Source organism: Triticum urartu, chromosome 3 (genome assembly GCF_003073215.2).
Source record: "Triticum urartu cultivar G1812 chromosome 3, Tu2.1, whole genome shotgun sequence".
NCBI classification, from domain to species: Eukaryota; Viridiplantae; Streptophyta; class Magnoliopsida; order Poales; family Poaceae; genus Triticum; species Triticum urartu.
Window position 1 is genome coordinate 674,584,150 of NC_053024.1, and position 18,030 is coordinate 674,602,179.

Genomic DNA, 18,030 nt, shown 5'->3' on the forward strand with positions numbered 1-18,030 from the left:
CCATCTTGGGGCCTGTTCCGGAGCTCTGCCGGAGGGGGCATCGATCACGGAGGGCTTCAACACCATAGCCCTTCCGATGAAGTGTGAGTAGTTTACCTCAGACCTTCGGGTCCATAGTTATTAGCTAGATGGCTTCTTCTCTCTTTTTGGATCTCAATACAAAGTTCTCCCCCTCTCTTGTGGAGATCTATTCGATGTAATCTTCTTTTGCGGTGTGTTTGTTGAGACCGATGAATTGTGGGTTTATGATCAGGTTTATCTATGAACAATATTTGAATCTTCTCTGAATTCTTTTATGTATGATTGATTATCTTTGCAAATCTCTTCGAATTATCAGTTTGGTTTGGCCTACTAGATTGATCTTTCTTGCAATGTGAGAAGTGCTTAGCTTTGGGTTCAATCTTGCGGTGTCCTTTCCAAGTGATAGTAGGGGCAACAAGGCACGTATTGTATTGTTACCATCGAGGATAACAAGATGGGGCTTTCATCATATTGCATGAGTTTATCCCTCTACATCATGGCATCTTGTTTAAAGCGTTACTCTGTTCTCTTGAACTTAATACTCTGGATGCATGCTGGATAGCGGTCGATGTGTGGAGTAATAGTAGTAGATGCAGGCAGGAGTCGGTCTACCTGTCTCGGACGTGATGGCTATACATGATCATACCTAGATATTCTCATAACTATGCTCAATTCTATCAATTGCTCAACAGTAATTTGTTCACCCACCGTAAAATACTTATGCTCTTGAGAGAAGCCACTAGTGAAACCTATGGCCCCCGGGTCTATCTTCCATCATATTAATCTTCCAACACTTAGTTATTTTCATTGCCTTTTATTTTACTTTGCATCTTTATCATAAAAATACCAAAAATATTATCTTATCTTATCTATCATATCTCACTCTCGTAAGTGACCGTGTAGGGATTGACAACCCCTTATCGCATTGGTTGCGAGGATTTATTTGTTTTGTGTAGGTGCGAGGGACTGGCGCGTAGCCTCCTACTGGATTGATACCTTGGTTCTCAAAAACTGACAGAAATACTTACGCTACTTTGCTACACCACCCTTTCCTCTTCAAGGGAAAACCAACGCAAGTGCTCAAGAGGTAGCAAGAAGGATTTCTGGCGCCGTTGCCGGGGAGGTCTACGCAAAAGTCAACATACCAAGTACCCATCACAAACCCTTATCTCCCGCATTACATTATTTGCCATTTGCCTCTCGTTTTCCTCTCCCCCCACTTCACCCTTGCTGTTTTATTTGCCTCTTCTTTTGTTTGCCTTCTTCCCGTATGTATCCTTGTTTGTGTTTCCATGTGCCTTCTATTTGCTTGCATCTTTGCTTGCTAAAAATCTATTGATATGGATCCACTTAAAGTGTTCTACTTAGATCATCTTCGATCCTTATGCGCTTGTGCTGAAACCCCAACTAGCCTAGTTGATGGGAAATCTTTAGATGAGCATGCTCATTTTGTGCGTCACCGTTTGTCTAAAAAAAGGAGACTCTTATGGAATCAAATAAACAGATTGTTGTGTTATGCTTGGAATCTTTGTGACATTTGTGATTTTACTTGTTGCTCTAAGAACCCTAAAAAAACACCTCCCCTACCTATGTGAGTTTAATGATATTGAAATCTTATCTTCTTATGCAAAGGGTGTTTATAGTTACTACGATATCGAACAAATTGAAGAATTTGTTGCTTTTAAGGGTGCTTAAAAAGTTGCTTCGTTGATTGAAAAGTATGATATTACTCTCTACGAGTGAAAATTTTGACATACTTAAATATTGCTATGAAAACTATGCTCATAATGTCTATGTCAAAGAATTTATTGAAAGAATGACCGTTGCGTCGGAAGAAAATAATGATATGCATGAATCTATAGATGATTATGATTCCGATGATTTGATTGAAATATCCCTTGATGAACATGACACTTGCTATTCTTGTGGCCATGATGCCAACATTTATGAATATGAATTTGCTATAGTTCCTTATGTTAAACATGAGATCGTTGCTATTGCACCCATACTTCATAGTTCCTTCGATGAAAAGCATGATTGCAATGATGTTATTATAAATTCTATTAATGTCAATTGTGTTAATGATATGCAAAACCCTAAGCTTGGGGATGCTAGTTTTGCTATGACTACTTTTTGTTGCAATGATCATGATTGGGGTGATTCTTCTTTTGATCTTGAAAATTTATTTAAGCCCCATGATGAATATGAGACTGATAATAGTGTTTGCAATATTATTGAAAGTGGGTTTGTAAGAGTGTCAACTTTAGATCCCACATATTTGGATAATGTTCAATATTATGAAGTTTTTGATAAAAGTGGGTTTGGAGAGGTCATGACTTTAGTTAATGTTAATCCCACTATTTTGGAAGAGTGTCAACTTTGCATGCATGTGGATCATGTTGAAAATATTTTATGTGATAGCTGTTTTGTTGAATTTGCTTATGATCCTACATGTAATTGTTATGAGAGAGGAAAATATGGTGGTAGAAATTTTCATGTTACTAAATTATCTCTCGTTATGTTGAGATTGCTATTGTTTCTTTCCGCTTCCTTGCATATGCTAGTTTTTGCTTGCCATGATAATTTGTTTGCCTATAAGATGCCTATGCATAGGAAGTATGTTAGACTTAGATGTTTTTGTCACGTGTTTTATGATGCTCTCTTTGTGCTTCAATTCTTGTCTTTCATGTGAGCATCATTGAAATTTTATGCCTAGCTAGGGGCGTTAAACGATAGCGCTTGTTGGGAGGCAACCCAATTTTATTTTTATTCCTTACCTTTTGCACCTGTTTAGTAATAAGTAATTTATCTAGCCTCTGTTTTGGTTGTGTTTTTTGTGTTTAATTAGTGTTTGTGCCAAGTAGAACCGTTGGGAAGACTTGGGGAAAGTCTTGTTAATCTTGCTGTAAAAAACGGAAACTTTAGCGCTCACGAGAACTACTCCCATTTTTATTTGGAAAGTTCTATTTAGTTAATTCTTTTTGCAGATTATTAATAGTTAATTCCTCACGTACAGAAATTTATTTTAGAATTTTTGGGGCTCCATATCTTGCGCTAGCTACAGATTACTACGGACTGTTCTGTTTTTGACAGATTCTGTTTTTCGTGTGTTGTTTGCTTATTTTGATGAATCTATGGCTAGTAAAATAGTTTATAAACCATAGAGAAGTTGGAATACAGTAGGTTTAACACCAATATAAATAAATAATGATTTCATTGCAGTACCTTGAAGTGGTCTTTTGTTTTCTTTCGCTAATGGAGCTCACGAGATTTTCTACTTTAAGTTTTGTGTTGTGAAGTTTTCAAGTTTTGAGTAAGGATTTGATGGATTATGGAACAAGGAGTGGAAAGAGCCTAAGCTTGGGGATGCCCATGTCACCCCCAATATAATCTAAGGACACCAAAAGGCCAAAGCTTGGGGATGCCCCGGAAGGCATCCCCTCTTTCGTCTACTTCCATCGGTAACTTTACTTGGAGCGATATTTTTATTCACCATATGATATGTGTTTTGCTTGGAGCGTCTTGTATGATTTGAGTCTTTGCTTTTTAGTTTACCACAATCATCTTTTCTTTACACACCTTATGAGAGAGACACACATGATTCGGAAATTATAAGAATACTATGTGTGCTTCACTTATATCTTTTGAGTTATATAGTTTTGCTCTAGTACTTCACTTATATCTTTTAGAGCACGGTGGTGGATTTGTTTTATAGAAACTATTGATATCTCATGCTTCACTTAGATTATTTTGAGAGTCTTAAATAGCATGGTAATTTTCTTAAATAATCCTAATATGCTAGGTATTCAAGATTAGTAAAAACTTTATTATGAGTGTTTTGAATACTAAGAGAAGTTTGATGCTTGATGATTGTTTTGAGATATGGAGGTAGTGATATTAAAGTTGTGCTAGTTGAGTAGTTGTGAAATTGAGAGATACTTGTGTTTAAGTTTGCAAGTCCCATAGCATGCACGTATGGTAAACGTTATGTAACAAATTTGAAACATGAGGTGTTCTTTGATTGTCCTCCTTATGAGTGGCGGCCGGGGACGAGCGATGGTCTTTTCCTACCAATCTATACCCCTAGGAGCATGCGCGTGGTGCTTGGTTTTTGATGACTTGTATATTTTTGCAATAAGTATATGAGTTCTTTATGACTAATGTTGAGTCCATGGATTATACGCACTCTGACCTTTCCATCATTGCTAGCCTCTTCGGTACCGTCCATTGCCCTTTCTCACATTGAGAGTTGGTGCAAACTTCGCCGGTGCATCCAAACCCCGTGATATGATACGCTCTTTCTCACATAAACCTCCTTATATCTTCCTCAAAACAGCCACCATATACCTACCTATTATGGCATTTCCATAGCCATTCCGAGATATATTGCCATGCAACTTTCCACCATCCCATTTATCATGACACATTCATCATTGTCATATTGCTTAGCATGATCATGTAGTTGACATCGTATTTTTGGCAAAGCCACCATTCATAATTATTTCATACATGTCACTCTTGGTTCATTGCATATCCTGGTACACCGCCGGAGGCATTCATATAGAGTCATACCTTGTTCTAGTATCGAGTTGTAATCATTGAGATGTAAATAAATAGAAGTGTGATGATCATCATTTAATAGAGCATTGTCCCAATAAAAAAGAAGAGAAAGGCCAAAAAAGGCCCAAAGAAGGGAATGAAAAGGGACAATGCTACTATCCTTTTTTCCACACTCGTGCTTCAAAGTAGCACCATGATCTTCATGATAGAGAGTCTCTTGTTTTGTCACTTTCATATACTAGTGGGAATTTTTCATTATAGAACTTGGCTTGTATATTCCAACAATGGGCCTCCTCAAGTGCCCTAAGTCTTCGTGAGCAAGCAAGTTGGATGCACACCCACTAGTTTCTTTTGTTGAGCTTTCATACATTTATAGCTCTAGTGCATATGTTGCATGGCAATCCCTACTCCTTGCATTAACATCAATCGATGGGCATCTCCATAGCTCATTGATTAGCCTCGTTGATGTGAGACTTTCTCCTTTTTTGTCTTCTCCACATAACCCCCATCATTATACTCTATTCCACTCATAGTGCTATATCCATGGCTCACGCTCATGTATTGTGTGAAGGTTTATAAAGTTTCAGATTACTAAAGTATGAAACAATTGCTTGGCTTGTGATCGGGGTTGTGCATGATGAGAGCATTCTTGTGTGACAAAAATGGAGCATGACTAAACTATATGATTTTGTAGGGATGAACTTTCTTTGGCCATGTTATTTTGAGAAGACATAATTGCTTAGTTAGTATGCTTGAAGTATTATTATTTCTATGTCAATATTAAACTTTTGTCTTGAATCTTTTGGATCTGAATATTCATGCCACAATTAAGAAGAATTACATTGAAATTATGACTAGTAGCACTCCACATCAAAAATTCTGTTTTTATCATTTACCTACTCGAGGACGAGCAGGAATTAAGCTTGGGGATGCTTGATACGTCTCCAACGTATCTATAATTTTTGATTGCTCCATGCTATATTATCTTCTGTTTTGGACATTATTGGGCTTTATTATACACTTTTATATTATTTTTTGGACTAACCTACTAACCGGAGGCCCAGCTCAGAATTGATGTTTTTTTGCCTATTTTAGGGTTTCGAAGAAAAGGAATATCAAACGAAGTCCAAACGGAATGAAACCTTCGGGAACATGATTTTTGGAACGAACAAGATCCAGGAGACTTGGACCCTACGTCAAGCAACCAACAGGGAAGCCACAAGGTAGGGGGCGCGCCTACCCCCCCAGGCGCCCCCAAACGATCAGAACAGGAGCCAAAACCCTAATTCCACCGTCGTAACTTTCTGTATCCACGAGATCCCATCTTGGGTCCTGTTCCGGAGCTCCGCCGGAGGGGGCATCGATCATGGAGGGCTTCTACATCAACACCATAGCCCTTCCGATGAAGTGTGAGTAGTTTACCTCAGACCTTCGGGTCCATAGTTATTAGCTACATATCTTCTTCTCTCTTTTTGGATCTTAATACAAAGTTCTCCCCCTCTCTTGTGGATATCTATTCGATGTAATCTTCTTTTGCGGTGTGTTTGTTGAGATCGATGAATTGTGGGTTTATGATCAAGTTTATCTATGAACAATATTTGAATCTTCTTTGAATTCTTTTATGTATGATTGGTTATCTTTGCAAGTCTCTTCCAATTATCAGTTTGGTTTGGCCTACTAGATTGATCTTTCTTGCAATGGGAGAAGTGCTTAGCTTTGTGTTCAATCTTGTGGTGTCCTTTCCCAGTGATAGTAGGGGCAGCAAGGCACGTATTGTATTGTTGCCATCGAGGATAACAAGATGGGGTTTTCATCATATTGCATGAGTTTATCCCTCTACATCATGTCATCTTGCGTAAAGCGTTACTCTGTTCTCTTGAACGTAATACTCTAGATGCATGCTGGATAGCGGTCGATGTGTGGAGTAATAGTAGTAGATGCAGGCAGGAGTCAGTCTACTTGACTCGGACGTGACGCCTATATACATGATCATACCTAGATATTCTCATAACTATGCTCAATTCTGTCAATTGCTCAACAGTAATTTGTTAACCCACCGTAAAATACTTATGCTCTTGAGAGAAGCCACTAGTGAAACCTATGCCCCCCGGGTCTATCTTCCATCATATTAATCTTCCAACACTTAGTTATTTTCATTGCCTTTTATTTTACTTTGCATCTTTATCATAAAAATACCAAATATTATCTTATCTTATCTATCAGATCTCACTCTTGTAAGTGACCGTGTAGGGATTGACAACCCCTTACCGCGTTGGTTGCACGGATTTATTTGTTTTGTGTAGGTGCGAGGGACAGGCGCGTAGCCTCCTACTGGATTGATACCTTGGTTCTCAAAAACTGAGGGAAATACTTACGCTACTTTGTTGCACCACCCTTTCCTCTTCAAGGGAAAACCAACGCAAGTGCTCAAGAGGTAGCAGGGCAAAGGACGTCAGCGGCGGCGGCAGCGACGGCGACGTTGAGCAGCCTGACGGCGTCGGTGGCGGCGGGGACGGTGACGTTGAGCAGCCTGACGGCGTCGGTGGCGGCGGCGACGGCAAGGTGGAGCAGGGGCGTCGGGCGGTGACGGCGAGGAGGAACAGGGGCGTCGGGGGAGAAGAAGTGATGGATTTCGTCGAAACTGCTAAGTGTTTTATTATATACCCAGGGCATTGGTACCGGTTCATGGCACCAACCGGGACCAATGCCCCCTTTAGTCCAGTGGTGCACACGGACCTTTCGCCCAGGTCCCGGTTGGTGGCATCAACCGGGACTAAAGGGTGGGCATTGGTCCCGGTTGGTGCCACGAACCAAGACCAATTCCCCCCTTAGTCTCGGTTGGTGCCACCAACCGGGACCAAAGGCCTTGAACATCGGCGTGGTGGTGGGAGTTTAGTCTCACCTCGCTAGTTGAGAGTGTTCGACACCTGTTTATAAGCTCGGTTGCTTCTTCCCTTTCGAACTCCTCTGAATTGCAGGCCTATAGGCCAAATCTAACACTTCTATGCCTATGGGCCTACTGGGCCTTCTACGGGCCTGAATCCTGGCACATGGATGGGTTTTTAGTCATATTCAGGCCGTGGTGGCCCAGTAGGTGGCAATTTTTTTATTTTTTCTCAGTTTTTTTGTTTTCTTTTTTGCCTTATTTATTTTGTTTTGTTTCTACTTACAACAAAATACTTATTTTATTTTATTTTATTTTGTTTCTAATTACTTATTTATTTTATTTTATGATAATTCTTTTTGCTATTAAAGTTTGTAACAAAAAAGTTCTTTATGAAAATTCTTTTTGCTTTTAATGATTTTGAACAGAAACTCCATGGATGGGTTCCTAGTCGTATTCAGGCCGTGGTGGCCGAGTAGGTGGCAATTTTTTATTTTTTCTCAGTTTTTTTGTTTTCTTTTTTACTTTATTTATTTTGTTTTGTTTCTACTTATAACAAAATACTTATTTTTTTTATTTTTTTTGTTTCTAATTACTTATTTATTTTATTTTATGATAATTCTTTTTTCTATTAAAGTTTGTAACAAAAAAAGTTCTTTATGAAAATTCTTTTTGCTTTTAATGATTTTGAACAGAAACTCCATAGTTTTTCTATGTTCAAAATGAACCATTCAAAGCCACATCATCAATTTTCAACCTTTTCTGACTTCATTTGTTATTTTTCATGCATTTACTGATTATTTTGAGCTATAAGACCCTGAAATTGAAAAGCATTTCAAATGAACTCTGAAAAGGTTGAAAGTTGGCATGGTATCATCATTTCATCCACATAGCATGTGCAAGAAAGTAGAGAGGGTTACGGCAAAAACTGGATGCACTCCGTGTACAAAACGGACAATCTCTTTCGAAGTATCAGGGTTTCATACGGAAACTCGTCTGTTACAAAGGGATTTAATTTTTTTAACTTATTTGAACTCCATAGTTTTTCTGTGTTCAAAATGCACCATTCAAAGCCACATCATCAATTTTCAACCCTTTCTGACTTCATTTGTTATTTTTCATGCATTTACTAATTATTTTGAGCTATAAGACCCTGAAATTGAAAAGCATTTCAAATGAACTCTGAAAAGGTTGAAAGTTGGCATGGTATCATCATTTCATCCACATAGCATGTGCAAGAAAATAGAGAGGGTTACGGCAAAAACTGGATGCACTTCATGTACAAAACGGACAATCTCTTTTGAAGTATCAGGGTTTCATACCGAAACTCTTCTGTTACAAAGGGATTTCATTTTTTTAACTTATTTGAACTCCATAGTTTTTCTGTGTTCAAAATGCACAATTTAAAGCCACATCATCAATTTTTAACCCTTTCTGACTTCATTTGTTTTTTTCGTGCATTTACTGATTATTTTGAGCTATAAGACCCTGAAATTGAAGGCAACAGATAGCTCTCATGAATAGATAAGTGACCAAATTAATAAAAGTTCATCATCACATTAAAAACAAGTACATACATAGTTCTCATTGAACAAGATATAGCTCTCCAGAGCATCTAGTTAAACCATACAATGAAACTATGTAAAACCTTTCAATGCAACAACAAATGCGATCATAATCATAACCAAGGTAAAAATTGATCCAACGGTATAATGATACCAAGCCTCGGTATGAATGGCATATTTTGTAATCTTTCTAATTTTCAACCGCATTGCATCCTTCTTGATCTTGTGATCATCGACGACATCCGCAACATGCAACTCCAGTATCATCTTCTCCTCCTCAATTTTTTTATTTTTTCCTTCAAGTAATTGTTTTCTTCTTCAACTAAATTTAACCTCTCGACAATAGGGTCGGTTGGAATTTCCGGTTCAACTACCTCCTACATAAATAAAATCTATGTCACATTGGTCGGCATAATTGTCATAAACAATAAATGAACCAAATAGTTATAAAAACATAATATATACCATATCTGAATCATAGACATGACGAGGGCCGACAGCGGCGGATACCAAAACCATCGCACTATATAATAACAAGCAATAATAAAAGTTAGAAAATTAGACAAGTATCTATCTAAAGTAAGAATTATTTTCTTTCAGAAAGAAGATAAGAACAAGAGGCTCACCACGGTGGTGCCGGCGACGAGATCGGCGCGGGCGATCGACGGTGGTGAAGACGGGGACGGGACGTGACGGACCGCTAAACCTATGCAAATCTTGGGGAAAATGGAGTTTGGAGGTCGAGCTTCGAGAGGAGAAAGCTTAACTAGTGTGGCTCGGGCATTTCATCAAACACCTCATGTGCATAGGAGGTGAGCTAGAGCACCCAAATGCCCTCTCCTCGCCGGCCAGAAAAAGCAAAGCACTGCGGAGTGCTCTGCTGCAGCAATGGGGTATATATAGGCAACTCATTTGTCCCGGTTCGTGGCTGGAACCGGGTCTAAAGCCCTGCCTTCTGTCCCAGTTCAAGCCAAGAACCGGGACCAATGGTTTTGGGCCAGGAGCGAGGCCCATTGGTCCCGGTTCGTGCCTAGAACCGGGACAAATGGGTCCATATGAACCAGGACCAATGCCCACGAGGCCCCGGCCACCCCCCGGGCTCATGAACCGGGACGAATGCCCCCATTGATCCCGGTTCGCGACTAAACTGGGACTAATGGGCTTGCCATGCCCGAACCAAAGCCCTGTTTTCTACTAGTGCGCTTTGACGCTGATGAGGTCGGTTCAAGCGCCAAGCGTGGCTCCTCGCCAGTCGCCACCAGCGTGTAGGGCGTCTTCGCCTCCCACATCTTCCCCAAGCTAAGGTTCGGATCCCGACTGAATCCCCCTACGCTCGCTCGTCCGCAGATCCCGACTGAATTGCTCCTTATCTATTTCAGCCCTCGAACTGAGAACTCCTTCCAGAAGCCCCCTTGGAGTTTTCAGTCCCTCTATGTATGATGCCTTGCGATGAGCCGTGGTTGGTAACTTGGTATTCGGTGGAGCAACCGGCTTGTTTCTAGTGTGTGCATGTGATGCAACCTATCACCTATGAACATATCATTGCCAAATTTTGCTACACCCCATGGTTCCTCTCATTTCTAGTGTGTGAATGTGGACCAGCCGGCATGTTTCTAGTGTTTGATGAAAGCAAGTGGAGCATGTCAGCTGAAATTTCTGATTCTAGCATCTTGTTCAATCTAGAATGGATCACCCAAAGGTCTGATATAGAGTAAGTTCTATTTAATCTTGTAGAATAGAGTATTTAACGAAATACTACCACAATTCGTCAAACCGTGCCCACAAACTACCATTTTACAAATTTGTGCCGAAAACTATCACTTTCTTACTAATTTTCCCCTAAAAATTACCATGTCTGTAAATCGGCCGATTCATCCATTTTAAACGCGCTTATGACAGGCCTGGCCCGCATGTAAGTGCTGGCATGGCATCGTAAGGTCCACTCGCCAGGTTGACCGTTGACATGTTATGACAAGTCAGGGCCGAAATATTTTTTTTAAATGCGATCAGGTCCCCATAGAATTTTTTAAAGCGATCGAGTCCCTGTTAAATAAAATAAAAAGCAATCAGGTCCCGCCGGCGAGCTCATCACCGGAGCTCGTCAGCGACTCTGTGGGCGATGGCCGGTCTCTCTCCCGTAGCCCCAACGCCACAGCAGCCAGCGGCAAGCAGGAGCAACGGGAAGCAGTGGCGGAAGCAAGCAGCAGCTGTGGACGGCAAGCGGGAGCGACGACAAGCAGCAGCAGCAGCAAGCGGCGGTCGCAGATGGCTATCTAGCTCCGGCTGGCCGCGGTGCCTACGTGAGCTAGCTAGCTAGCTTGCTCTGGCTGCACTACTAGGAAAAGGGCTATAGATGAAATTGACACTAATGGCGCACCAGACAAGTGGTGTGCCGCTAGTATATACTAATGGCGTACCATGTGCTGATGCGCCATTAGTGTGGAAGACACTAATGGCGCACCAGACACACAATGCGCCACTAGTAACAATTCTTTTTTCATTTTTCCAAACATACTAATGGCGCATCCAGGCAAAGTGCGCCATTACTAGTTCTAACTAGTAATGGCGCACCAGCCACACAGTGCGCCACTACTGTATTTTTTTTTGCAAAACTACTAATGGCGCACCGTGTCATTAGTATATATTTATTTTTTTTATTTTTTTTGCAAAACTACTAATGGCGTACTGCCAGCAGGTGCGCCATTAGTGTGTTGGGTTACTAATGACGCATGTGTGGGTGGTGCGCCATTAGTAACCTGAGACCAGCTAGATACTTTGGACAGCCACACCTACACACTCACTTTCCCCACTTCATTCCCTCCACCTCCTTCTCCAAGCTTGTCGGCTGCCTCCTCCTCACCTCATTTGCACCATAGATTCATCAAAATTAAGTGGTTAAATTACCTTTTTCAATAGGTAAGTAAGGGGACAGCTATCTTTATGTTGTAGATCTACTTTTTTTCTCCCCTAGCTCGCTCCAACAACGTGCACATGCACTTTTTGTGGCCTAGCTAGATCTATGTATGTTTGTGGTGTTGCATATGTTTGTGGTGTTGCATATATGTTTGTGTTTGCAGGTACCAGTATTTGAATTGCGATAGTTGCCAATATTTTGCCGGAATGTTGATTCATTTACGATGCGGCGAGAATTTTGGCACTATGCATTCTTTTTGGTCCTATTTTTAGGGAAAGTCATGCCAAATTTTTTCTTGGTTCTACTTCTAAAATATCGTTTTGCTCTACCCCGCAGGTGACCATGGTCCACACGATGACCGAAGGCATCGTGAATAGGTTTTTGAGCTCCGCGAAGGCCGAGATGCTTCAAAAGAACGAGAAGGAGATAAGATGTCCGTGTCGAAGATGCAAGCTGAAGAGCCTTATTGCGGACCCGGATTCCGGGCAGGTGCGGGACCACCTGCTCTTGCATGGTTTCATGGATGGCTATCGGTGGCAAGGTGATGAAGATGACTATGAAGTCGTCCATGGGGGCCGGGCAAGAAATGAGGAAGGGCAGCAAAACAACCACCGCGGCTCGGGCGGGCAAGAAGACGAAGAATCTCCAGGACATGATCACGACGGTGATGCTCTACACAGTCATCATGTAGAAGATGCCGGACATGATGATGAGGAAGATCAAGACGAAGGGCATGATCATGAAGATGAAGATGCCTGAGCAGATGACGATGGAGGCTGGGTGCAGGACCCTCATATTCAAGAGCTGCTTTTCAAGTAGACGGATAACGCAAGAGCTGCCGCCCGAGAGAAAGCCAAGCTAGATCAACTGGAGATAGACGCGGTTACTCCATTGTATGAAGGATGCAGGCCCGAGGATACCCGCCTGAAAGTAACGCTCATGGCTCTGGAGATGAAGGTAAAACACAAAATGACCGACGCATGCTTCGACGAGAACATGTCATTCTGGCACGAACGTCTTCCCAAGGGGAACAAGTGCCCTACCAGTTTTGAGGAGGCGAAGAAAATCGTGTGTCCTCTAGATTTACCGCACGTGAAATACCATGTGTGCATGAACAATTGCATCGTTTATCGGGACGAGCACGCGGAGTCTACCATATGTCCGGTGTGCGGCGTCATTCGATACAAGAACAGGAAGAAAGCTCCTCGAAAAGTACTGTGGTACTTTCCGATCACTCCTCGTCTGTAGCGGTATTTCGCGGACCCTAAGGTAGCAAAGCTCCTGCGTTGGCACGCGGATAGGGAGGAGAAGAAGAGGGAAGATGATGGAAATGATCCGGAGATAAATAAAAAAGACAAGATGCTGAGTCACCCTAAGGATGCGAGCCAGTGGCAAGCGTTGAACTTCGAAGACCCAGAATTTGGGAACAATCCAAGGAACATCGTGCTGGGCGCGAGCACTGATGGAGTCAATCTGTTTGGCAGCCAGAGAAGCACACATAGCACCTGGCCTGTGTTTGTGTGGATGTACAACCTCCCCCCTGGTTGTGCATGAAGAGGAAGTACATTCATATGAGTATGCTAATTGAAGGGCCGAAACAACCAGGGAACGACATCAATCTGTATCTGGGGCTACTGAAAGAGGAGCTAGACACGTTGTGGAAAACGCCAGCCAATACGTGAGACGCCGCAGAGAAAGAATATTTCCCTATGAGAGCCGCACTGCTCACGTCGGTGCACGACTATCTCGGTTACGGATATCTCGCGGGGCAGGTGGTCCACGGATTTTCTGGATGCGTCAGGTGCATGGATGACACAACGTATCGCCAGCTAGATAGAGATCCCGGGTCTTCGAAAACCGTGTTCATGGGACATTGAAGGTGGCTTCGCGACGATGACCCATGGAGGAAACGCAAGGATCTGTTCGATGGTGAAACCGAACCCCGAAGACGCCCGCGTACGAGGAGCGGCGCGGAAATAGACGAGCTGTTGAAAAATTGGAAAGATTGCCCACTGCCGGGAAAGAAGCAGAAGGCGCCAGAGCCGGGAAAGAAGCGAAAGGCGCCGGAGCCGCTGCTGAAGGTATGGAAAACAAGGTCTGTTTTCTGGGACTTGCCGTACTGGAAGATCCACCGTGTGCCTCACAGCCTTGATGTCATGCATATCACAAAGAACGTGTGCGAGAGTCTGCTTGGTACCCTGCTCAACATGCCAGAGAGGACCAAAGATGGGCCAAAAGCAAGGGCAGACTTGAAATCAATGGGGATCAGGCAGGAGCTTCACGCTAATGATGATGATGATGATGATGATGATGATGATGAGGCGAAGCAGGACACAGAAAGTCGTCGCAAAGGCAAAAAGGGCAAGAAGACCGGAAATGACTACCCTCCCGCGTGCTTCACTCTAAGTCAGGAGGAGATCGGGCAGTTTTTCACCTGCCTCGTAGGAGTAAAACTTCCTTACGGTTACGCGGGGAAGATAAGGAGATGCCTAGACCCAGCGAAGCAGAAGTTCAGCGGGATGAAGTCTCACGACTGTCACGTGCTGATGACGCAGATACTTCCACTTGCAATTCGTGGGATCATGGACGCGCACGTCCGTGAAACGCTATTTGGCCTATGCAACTTTTTCGACGTCATCTCTCGAAAGTCGGTTGGCGTGAGGCATCTCAGAAGGCTACAGGAAGAGATCGTGGTGATACTATGCGAGCTTGAGATGTACTTCCCGCCCGCATTCTTCGACGTTATGGTGCATCTGCTGGTCCATATCGTGGAGGATGTCATCCAACTCGGGCCGACGTTCCTACATAGCATGATGCCGTTTGAAAGGATGAATGGTGTCATCAAAGGATACGTTCGCAACATGTCACGTCCAGAGGGAAGTATAGCCAGGGGCTTTCTGACCGAAGAGTGCATCTCCTACTGCACGAATTATCTAGGCATCGAGAACCCCGTTGGTCTGCCCGTCAACAGGCACCACGGCAGGCTCGCTGGATGGGGTCACCGTGAGGGTCGCCGCGAAATGCATGCCGACTTCGAGGGTCGAATCGCCGACTTTGAAAGAGAAAACCTAGTCGTGCTACAACACATAGACGTGGTCGATCCTTGGGTGGTAGAGCACAAAACCTTTATTGAGAAGACGTACAATGACCGAGGCCAACAGAGGACAGACGGAGATATAATCAAAGAGCACAACTCATGTTTCACGCGTTGGTTCAAGCAGAAGCTTCTGTCGTACCCTTTACATGAGGATTCTTCCGCGGAAGAACAACTCATATTCGCCTTGTCACAGGGCGCCGAGCACAACCTGCTGACCTATGAGGCGTACGATATCAACGGCTACACATTCTACACCGAGGACAAGGACATGAAGAGCGATGGTTATCAGAACTCCGGGGTAACGATGGAATCCTACACCGGTAACAACAAGGACAGATACTACGGAAGGATCGAGGAGATCTGGGAGCTGAGCTACACTGGAGAGAAGGTCCCGATGTTCCGTGTCAGATGGGCCAAGAGTGTCCTAAAAGAAGATCGGTATTTCACCACCATGGTTATACCCGAAGCCAAATCCAAGACCGCGGGCGCAAACGTCACCGCAAAAAATGAGCCATGGGTACTGGCTTCCCAAGTGGACCAATGCTTCTTCATTACCGACCCGTCAAAGCCCAGTCGTGTTGTTGTGAGGAGAGGCAAAAGGAAGATCATCGGAATGGATGGAGTAGCTAATGAGCAAGACTTCGACAAGTATGGCGACCCGAAGATCGAACATGACGACGACGATGAAGTAGCAGCATACACCACAAAAAGAAGCAGGACCACCCTACCTAAAGGACGTCCGTTCCACAGAAGAACTCCATTTGCGAAAAAGAAGGGCAAGAAGATTGTGAACAGATAGCTAGCTAGCTAGCTAAGATCGATTGTATTTAAATTGTAGTCTTCATTTCTCGATTGTATTTCATGGGCACTTTTTGAACTATCATGAATATATTTAAATTTCATGGGCACTTTTTGAATTCATGAAAAAATATTGAATATTCATGAGGACACTCGATCTCGATCCCCCTCCATCTCGATCGCTATCCCCCCTCGCCGCCGAGCACCCCCCGCACCCTCCCCCGCTCCACCACCGCCGACGACCCCCGCACCCTCCCCCGCTCCACCGTCACAAATGAATGCAACTAAAAATCCAAAAAAACAAATTTGATTATATTTTCAAAAAACAAATTTGATTATATTTTCAAATAACAAATTTGATGATATTTTTTATATTCATAAATATTTTCATATAACAAATCTGATGATATTTTTTAAAAAATTATTACTGTTTCTATAAAAAATTATTACTATTTCATATTCATATTCATATTCATTTTCTAAAAAATTATTAGATGCAACAAAATAATAATAAAAAAATCTTACTTATGGCGCACGGCTGGCTCGTGCGCCATTGCTGTCTAAAAAAAGAATACTTATGGCGCACGGCTGGCTGGTGCGCCATTGCTATCTAAAAAAACAATACTTATAGTGCACGGTCCCGCTGGTGTGCCATTGCTATGAAAAAAACATTCTAATGGCGCACCGCCAGGGGGTGCGCCATTAGTAATCTTCTCCCATCCATACACTTCGTCCCTCCCTTGTCCCTCCCTCTCGCCAGACACTTCGTCCCTCTCCCTCCACCGCGCCGCTCCCTCCCTCGTCCCTCCCTATTTAGAGCGAAACATGGCCCACAACGATGAGGCCGTCGGTTTGGGCGGCAAGCAATTCTGGGAGCTGTCCCAGGAGTTGGAGGAAGAACCTCACCGCTATGAGGGCGCCGCGGAAGACACCGATCCTGACTACACAACCCCTAGTGGCGTCGGGGATGACACCACTGATGATGGCGCCGCGGATGCCACCACTGATGATGGTGGCGCATGCACAGATGGCAGCCAACCGAAGAGGCAACGGAAGGACCGGTGCCCGAGCGTGCTCGGCACCGTCAGGGAGGAATTTACTGAAGTGAACTCCGACAGGCATCCGACGGCGCCCAAACACGTAGTCAAGGGGTACTCGGTTCAGCTCGGGTGCATTCTCCGGAGCACCGTCTCGATCAACACCGAGAACCTAAGGCATAAGGACCGAGGGAATTTGCGCAGCCTCCTCTTCACGAAGCTGCACGAACGATACAAGTTCCCCGCTGAGTTTGCAAACACACGTCTCTTAGGGAATAAAGTGAACGGTGCCGCCCTCACAAGGATGAGCATGGCCCTGTCTACTTGGAAAAGCACGGTGAAGGCAATGATTGAAAAAGGTGATAGTTATGAGAAGATCAAGGCGAAATATCCTTTGATGAGCAAAGATGACTACAAGGAGTTCAAGATCAAGTGCGAGAGCAGCGCAACCTCCGAATCAAGTCAGTGGGGGAAAGAAATGCGGAAGTTGAACTTAGGGGTCCACCAACTCGGTCGCGACGGTTACAGAGTGGCGGAACCTATATGGGACAAGGAGGACGCGGAGCGTGCCGAGCAAGGCCTACCGCCCCGCTTCGAGAAATACCGTGACAAGCAGACCAGGAACTTTCTCAGGGCCCGGTACAAGGAGGACCCGGTAACAAAGGAGGTTACCATGGATCCGAAGACCAAGGCGCTTGAGCTTGTTCTGGTAAGGAATACACCCCCGCGTAATTAGCTCCATATGGTTGCATTCTAATTAATCCCCAATATTTCTAAATGGTTCACGTTCCTTCCGCAGGACAATGAAAGCAGTAGCACGGGGTCGTCTCAGAACTCCCCTTTCGACACCCCTTTAAATAGGGCGTTGAACGTAATGAAAAACAAGGATAAGCTCAGTAAGCCGACGTCAGCTGGTCGTGTGGCCGGTAAAGGCTTGTCCACAAAATGGTCGTCATACTATACCGCTGGTGGGCGAAAGGAGAAAAAGACCAGCTCGGAAAGCTAGTCATGCGAGGTTGAAGCACTCAAGGCACAAGTGGCGCGGATTCCGGAGATTGTCCAAGAGCAAGTGCAACAACAACTGGGAACGACGCTCAACGCCATGGTGTCTACGTTGATTCATCGGCTGACGACATGGATTGCGGGTGGCCAAC